This window comes from Apium graveolens, chromosome 8 (assembly GCF_009905375.1).
Source record: "Apium graveolens cultivar Ventura chromosome 8, ASM990537v1, whole genome shotgun sequence".
Taxonomy (NCBI): Eukaryota; Viridiplantae; Streptophyta; class Magnoliopsida; order Apiales; family Apiaceae; genus Apium; species Apium graveolens.
The window spans coordinates 127,155,229-127,163,790 of NC_133654.1; positions in this window are offsets into that span (position 1 = coordinate 127,155,229).

An 8,562-nucleotide genomic window follows, 5' to 3' on the forward strand; every position below is an offset into this window, starting at 1 on the left:
GGAAAGGATCACCCAGGCACAGGTCCTTGAAGACTTTCCCAGCCCTGAGTGTGTCTCTATAGACACAAAGAGTATCTTTTTTCCAATGGCAAGCCCTGTCTACAGCACTTGCAAAAACCAACTTGTAGGGATTTTGAATCTTGAAAATGTTGGTTAGCTTCTCCAGCTCCTTAGTATCTTGGAACGTACTAATATGATCAAACGCGTCCAAGTGAGCATCAAAGGGGTACTCATCCCCGCGGGTATTGATCATATCGATCAAGGAGAAATACCTTGATCGAATAGGGAACTCATTTGACTTCTTGGCCACATTCATTTTGTCCAAACGAGTCATTCTCTTATCTGCCATCTAAAAAAGTGCAAAAGAAACAGATTCGAGCATAAATATCGGAATAAATCTAGGCATGGGAAGTAAAGAAAACTCGGAAAAAAATAAAAAGAGTACAAGAAATATACCTGGAAGTTCGAAGAGCTGGAAGAAAAACGAGGGAAGGCTTAGAAAGCTTTGAAAAAACCTAGGGTTCTTTAGAATGAATAGAAGGAGAACAAGAAGCAAGAAATGAGAAGTGAGTGAAAAATGACTCAACTCACTTCCTTATATAGGCAGCCAAAGAGAAGATGAAAAGGCAAAACAGACCCATTAAGTTGGTGGCCCAAAGAAGAAGCCCAAGGTCTGGAACATTCCAGAACATACTTGAGAATTCTGGAGGAATTCAAGAAATATATATATATATATATATATCCAAGTAGAATTTGGAAAAGGCCCAATTCAAGACCAAATCCAAGAAAAACTTGGAAAAGGCCCAATTCAATGACTAGGATCTAGGTCGAAATCCTGGTCGTGAATCCTTCTCGTTTATGTTCGAACAGGAGCCAAGACATGGACAAAACATCGATTAGAATCCAGGTCGTTAAATCGACTAGGATCTAGGTCGAATTCCTGGTCGTGAATCCTGCTCGTTTATGTTCGAACAGGAGCCAAGAAATGGCCAAAAAATCAACCAGAATCCATGTCGTTAAATCAACTAGGATCCAGGTCGAATTCCTGGTCGTGGATCCTGCTCATTTGAATTCGAACAGGAGCCAGGAATAGACCAAAAGTTTGACCAGAATCGAGGTCGTTAAATCGACTAGGATCCAGGTCGAATTCCTGGTCGTGGATCCTGGTCGTTCATATTCGACCAGGCTCCAATAGCTGACAAAAAATTCGACCAAAATCCAGGTCATTTTAACGACTAGGATCCTGGTCCAAAAGAGCTGAAAAATAGAAAAAAAATCCCAGAAATTAAGGGAAAATTCCTGAAAAATGGAGAAAAATCCCAGAAATTAAGGGAAAATTCTTGAAAAATAGAGAAAAAATCCAGAAATTAAGAGAAAATTCCTGGGAATTAAAGAAAAATGCCAGAAAATTCCTAAATGATAGGAAAGGTAAGAAAAGTAATAGGGGTTCCAAAATAACCCTGAAAACACGTACGAGGCAAATCGTTGTAAATCTGTAGGTCGCTCCATATATTACGCAAAAACGATACCCTGTAAGGGAACAAACGAACTTAACTTCTGAGAAACCTTTTACAGTTTCCCAGAAGTTGGGGGCAAATGATAGGGAATAAATAAACCTTGATTGTGTAATTAATATCGCATTAATTATACCAGAATTGGGCTGACAGTTAAGCCCATTAGAAAATGCCCAAAATCCTATATATTAATTAATTTTGTAATTGATTAATAAGGGATAAATCAGCTGATGATAAAGTTCAAACAAGGACACAGTTCCTTAAAGATTGGCCTCCAAGAAATCCCATAGGATAAGGAATCAACTTCCTGCATTAGAGGACTCCAAAGTCCATTCTAATTCTAAGACTTGTCCACCAAGTCTCATAACCCTAGTCCAATTCAAGGACTCCCAACATCTATATAAGGGGCCTCACCCCACAAATCAGAACTACGTTTTTGACTTGATCTTTGGCACGCAGCAAGGTACGTAGGCATCTTGTTAAGGCAGATTGAGTCACGAAACACAAGAGCAGTCAAATAGAGCCTCAAAACTCACGAACCCTAGTAGTAAATACAGTAATTAATACCTTAAGTTTTTATCCATAACAAATTCAAAAATTAAAACCGAATTGAAAGATCGAAAAACCGCATCAAAATATTGAAATCGAAAAAATCGAAAAAAGTTGAACTGAATAACAGTCCGGTTTCTGTTTCGGTCTTGACTTAAAAAACGAACTAAAAAACCGAACCGAAAATATATTATTTAAATAATTTATAATTTTATTTATAAATCGGGAATTACGACGGCTATAACCTAACTATTTCCAAATTTTACCAACACCAAATCAACACCAATCCAACCACAACAATCCAAACATCAACCACAAACAAACCAACATCCTAATAACCATTATCATCCAAACAAACCAAACTTAAAACTAAGGGTTCAAGAGTTTATACCTTCCTTGGAGAGCGGAGAATCACTAACAAGCCTCTAAGAACCTCTAACTATCTCTACCAAGCTTGGATCTTAAAGAAAACATAAAAGAACAAAATGTTAGTTATTGAAAACACTATTCATCAAGAAATTTGATGAATTGTTTAACTAAGGAATCCTTGGAATCATGGCTTCGAACTTATAGCATAACTAAGTTATGAAATATAAGATTCAAAGTAACAAACCTTGTAATTTTCCATTGCCTAGAGCTTGAGTTTTGAAAATCTATTTCACCATTTCTATGAAAAGGTCGAATGGAAGAAGAATGAAGTGGGGGATAGCTTTTGCTTGCTTGGTTTGCCTTGGAAAATGAGAAAGAACTGCTTGGTGGATGATGATTCTTGAACAAACATCTTGATAAAGTGATGACATCATTTGCTTATGTCATTGCTTGCATCATTCCTTTGCCACATGTCACAATCTCATGGTGTGAGGGTTTCTTCACTTACAACCACATGTTTTAGCTTCTCTTGGAAGCTTCCTTCCTATGCTACTTGCATGTGCTTTCCCCTTGGTCGTTTATTTATTTTACGGTTCGCTTAACTCTCATTCTCGTTTGATCATTTGAGGGATCATATCTGGGATCTTATTACTTGGGCTTCCCTAACCTTTCTTAACATCTTATATTCCTTTAATGATCCTCTATTATAATCCTTGAATTTAAATCCTTTTAAATGTTACCTTATACTTAATTCTGTCGGTATCTGGTGGATTTTCGGGAAAAATCAAAGTGTCCGGATTCGAATTCTGACGACCTTTATATACACTTATTTACTTTATGGAAAACTAATACGATCTCAAAATTTCTATAACATTACTCTTATATAGTGTGGTCTGATGATTTATTTAATCAGCACAATTAGCAAAAAGTTACTATTCATCAGGGTTTAAAAAAAATCCAAAAATTGGGGTTATTACAAGTTAGGAATAAATTTTTGGAAGAAGACCAAGTCTGATCATGCTTCAAAATGAAGATAAACTGCTTGGTGAAGAATAATGTTGTGGGTTGAAAAAATTTCTAAGTCAATTGTCATGAAGTTACATATCAAGTTATATCGAAAAGTCTATCGAGAAGTCAACTAAGCTTGTAGAGAAGTCAGATAAGATTGCAGAGAAGTCATTACACTTGTAGAGATGTCACTATACTTATAGAGAAGTCATTATACTTGTAGAGATGTCACTCTACTTGTAGAGAAGTCAAAAATATATATTGAGAAGTGTAGATATCGACAAGTCAAAAACTGCATGTAGAGAAGTGGGGATATATCGACAAGTTAAAAACTGCTTGTAGAGAAGTGCAAATATCGATAAGTCAAAACTACATGTAGAGAACTAGAGATATCGACAAGTCAAACTGCATATAGAGAACTGGAGATGTCGACAAGTCAAACTGCATATAGAGAACTAGAGATATCGACAACTCATAACTCTTGTAGAGAAGTGGAGATTTCGATAAGTCATTCTACATGTTGATATGAGACATCTCTATATGGTAATGAAGATCTCGATAACGGCTCAAATTATAGAATACAACCAACTTGAAGATTCAAGATTATCAATCAACAAACCGTTTTATCACCAAAATGGAAAGTCTATAAATGCAGCTTGAGGAGTGCAAGATTAAGGGCCAAGATGAACTGGACAAAAGAGAGTCACAAATCTAGAAGATTATATGCAGATTTGCTGCAATTAAAATGGATATAGACAAAAGGAATTTAGAAAATGTGTTAGTCTATTTTGGTACAAGTTCTGTAAAATGTGCATGTTGATCTATAAAGCATGTCACGGGTCCTTAGTTCATAAGTAACAAAAACAGATCTAGAAATCTTGTATTCTCTTAGGAGAAGTAGTTGAGTTCTTATTATTCAAGAACACTGATTTGTAGCACAACTAATTTGATTTTAATATAAATCAAGTGAGTTTTGATAATTGTGTTTCTGTCTTTAAAGTTATTTGATTATCACTACAAATATTTAGCATGTTGAGTTCAAGTAGCAAAACATCTTTAACTTGATTATCTTGAAAACATTCAAACAAAGTTTTTAAGTAAGTAAAATAAAGAAAACACATTCACCCCCCCCGGTGTGCATTTCATACGTAACATAATGTTAAAAGAAATGCATGGTTATATTATGGATCTCTCTCTCTCTCTGTATACATATATTATAATTTATTATGCATTATAAATATATTTTATTACACAATATAAGATATTATATCATAAAAATATATATTATATTATATTCGGGATGGGGCGGGTTTTCTTCGCGGGATCATATAAATATCATACCCGCCCAATATTTAAAGGTGTATAATTTTTATCCCGCCACTGCCACATTCCCCATTTAAGCGGGGCGGGGTGACCCATTTGGACCGGATGGGGACATGTTCCCCATTTTTCCTGCCCTGTTAAGAAGCCTATACGGGAATGGAAATATAAGAGGAAGATAAGAAATTGTTCCTGGCTTACTGTCTCACACTCTTATCTTTGATTTAAGGTAATGCAAATACGTTTTATTGATAACAAAAAAGTTTAAAAAAATATTATATTATATATCGAGTTAAGTTCTATGTAGTACACATCGGAGTCCTTATATAATCTACGAGTGAATATTACCTGAAATATTATAAAATATATAATTTTATGAATTATATAATACAAATATCATTATTATAATTAAAATTTTATAAATTTCATATATTTTATGAGTAACACATCATACAAATTTACAAAACATACTTATTTTGCATAATATACATATTCAAGTTGTAGAACATATATTTTCTAATACACACATTTATCCCCTAAAATTTACTGTTTTTTAATTATTAATTAAAAACAATAAAACTTGACCACTACTTGTATAAAGTACTCTCGAAAAAATAACTCCACGAAAAGGGACATTCAAATTTTTTATATTTAATTATTACAATTTTAGTAATCTTAAATTTAAAACTTTAAAAAATTTATGTCTTATTGAAATTTAATTTATAATTGTATATTTTTTTGACAGGAAGCTAAGATTTTATTAAGGATTCAAATCCAAATCAATACAAACTTGAATCGAACTAGGAACATTAGACCTATCGAAAGTACGACCAGACAGAAAATATGATTCTCATGCCAATTGATGGAAAACCATATTAGCAGATCGCTTGATAAAAAACAAATTAACTTCGTTCAATCATTGCAAAATACATCGGCACTCTTCAATGATCCGACCAAAGTAAGACCTCATTGGCACATAGCTTTTGACTGCTTGCACCATTCTTAAACAATCAGACTCAACAACAGCATCATGCCATCCCCGCATATCCATCCAACTCAAAGACTCCTTGAACGCCATTACTTCTGCATCTACATGGGAAGTCAAATCCGGCTTGAAAATTGCTTCAGCTTCACATAATTCACCCGCAGAATTCCTAGCCACTAATACAAAACCAACACCACCATGATCTTCAAACACCGCTGCATCAACTGATATCTTGACTTTGTTCGGTTGGGGCTTGACCCAAATAATGGCTCCATCTCCTTCTACCGGAGGCTGAAGAAGAGTTACGAAATTTCAGCTTTGGGCTATAATCCATCGTGCAAGATACTGCATTGTTGCTGCAACTGTCCTATAAATCCTTGTGTATTTTTTATTCCAGACGAGATCATTCCTTGCTCTCCAAAGCGACCAATAGAGAGATACTATCTCTGCAAATTTACTTATGTTCACCATGTCAAAAATAGTTACCATCCATGATTGAAAGTCACGAGCCTCTATGAGCTGAGAACCTGGCAGTAATATCGACCAACACTGCTTAGCATACTGACATTGCAACAGGCTATGAATAATAGATTCCTCCTCCTCCTGACATGTTGGACAAATTGCTTAAATCTGACCTCTTTTAGATTGAAGCTGAGACAAAGTTGGTAGAGTACACGTTAATGCTCGCCAAACCAGATTAAGAACTTTTGGCGGGGCTTTTATGCCTTAAAGAATTTTCCAGACTTTATCTTTGTCTTCCACACTCCAATTGCTCTTCTGATCTTGTAATTTTCTATAAGCGGACTTAAGTGAATAAATTTCTGACTCTTCAAACCTCCGGTATAACTTATCAACTTGCTCTTATGTAGATAATGGAATAGCTAAAATTCCCTCCTGATCCCTTTCATTAAAAACATCATAAACTACTTCCATATCCCATTCCATCTTATCCATACACATCTACGAATTAACAGTATTACCTGTAGAGCAACAATGTCAGACGTGATGTAAGGGTTTTCCGTTGTTAATAACCAAGGCTGGTCTAGAATTTGAATACTTTTCCCGTTACCCACTGAAAGAGATATGTCCTAAGTCCAATCATGTATGAGGATTTAGGAATAACTTTTTATGTAATATGTTTTGATTTCATTGATATTAATAAAAGACTTGTTTTGTTTTTATTACGGGCTCTATCTATTTAAGTGTTTAAATAAGATATACCATAGTTTAGAGTAAAGCTTTTTATGGATTATGATGAGATCATAATAGTGAGACCTAAAAGATGATAACTCTAAACTTAAATAGTTCATGGTCATAGGATTACTAACTGGTAATTAATAATCCGCAAAGATCGGTACATACTATGCTTGCTTCATTTTGAAGGATGTCTGTTCTCATAGATATTTGTGTGGTGACACTATAGCTAGTATGTAGGTGCTTATTATAGAATAAGTTCACTGAACATGACTCGCACAGTTGAACAACTGATGGAGTTCACTCACGTGTCAGCAGTTGTTCACATAGTGATAGTTGTACAAGTATCCTTAGACTTGAGGTCATCATAGTCATCTTGTGTACACTGAACTATGCTTTGGTTTAGTTCTTAGTCTCCAGGGACAATTATTAGGGCTCTACTAGGTATAGGAATTTGTACACGAAGATAGTGTATGATCAATAAAGGATCTACCCCTTCCAGTGAAGGAAGAGAATGTTCAAAGCTGATCCACTTATGCTAGTTCAGGAATCTTTGACCAGAGTGAATGAAATTAGAAAGGAGTTTCTAATTTATATAGAACTGAGCATAGTGAATGGGAAAGCAAATGATTAAATTAGATACGCTTGACACAAGATCCATGCCTTGTATTTAATCAGGATATTGGAGGGTAGAAGGAATTGATTGTACGGTAACTATTCACTGATAGGTTCTTGGTATTCTAAGCAGTGAATTCACATTATCCGGATAGTCGCGATATGTTGAGAAGCATCACTCACGATGTAGAATAAATATAATTAATCAGTTAATTATATTTAGTGAATTTTAATATTCATATAAATAATAAATAAAAAGTTTATTATTATTTATTTCTACTACCGGCATAATATTGAACCTACAGGGTCACACCATAAAAGAATATTTTCTTTGATGAAATAATGAGAGAGAGAATTATTTTCTAAATAGTTAAGAAAAGAAATAATGATTAAAATAGTTTTAATTATTATTAAAGCATTTTATGAAGATAAAATGTGGTGGTTAATATATATAAAGATATATTATAAAACCCTAGGAGAGCCCTATAAATAGAATGAGATGGATGGCTCATTCATATAAAAAACACACAATTTTTGTTTTGTGAAAACCCTAGCCTCCATCTTCTTCTTCTCTCTCTCTCTCCCAAAAACTCCATTTTTATAAAAGCTTAGTTTTATAAAAAGGTTCATCGAAGAGGATCGTTCTTGGTGGATACCGGTAGAGTGCTTCACACACTGAGGAGCAACTGCTAGCACTCCAATTTTATAAAGCTTCGATTCACGAGGTATGGTTTTGATTCCTCAGTTTTTCCCTTTTATACGTTTTTCTATATGTGCGGTATATGGTTTTTACGGAATAAATTGTTATTTCACGCTTCCGTTCATCCGTAAATTCCATCATTGGCATCAGAGCCAGGTTCTGCATATAGAGATTCATATAAAGAAATTCAGATTTTTTTATGCATGTATGGATTTATTATGATTTTTGCAAGTTTATTTAGATTTAATTATGAATTAATTCGAAATAATTTTTGCATGAGATTTTGACTACTGATCTGGGTTCTACAA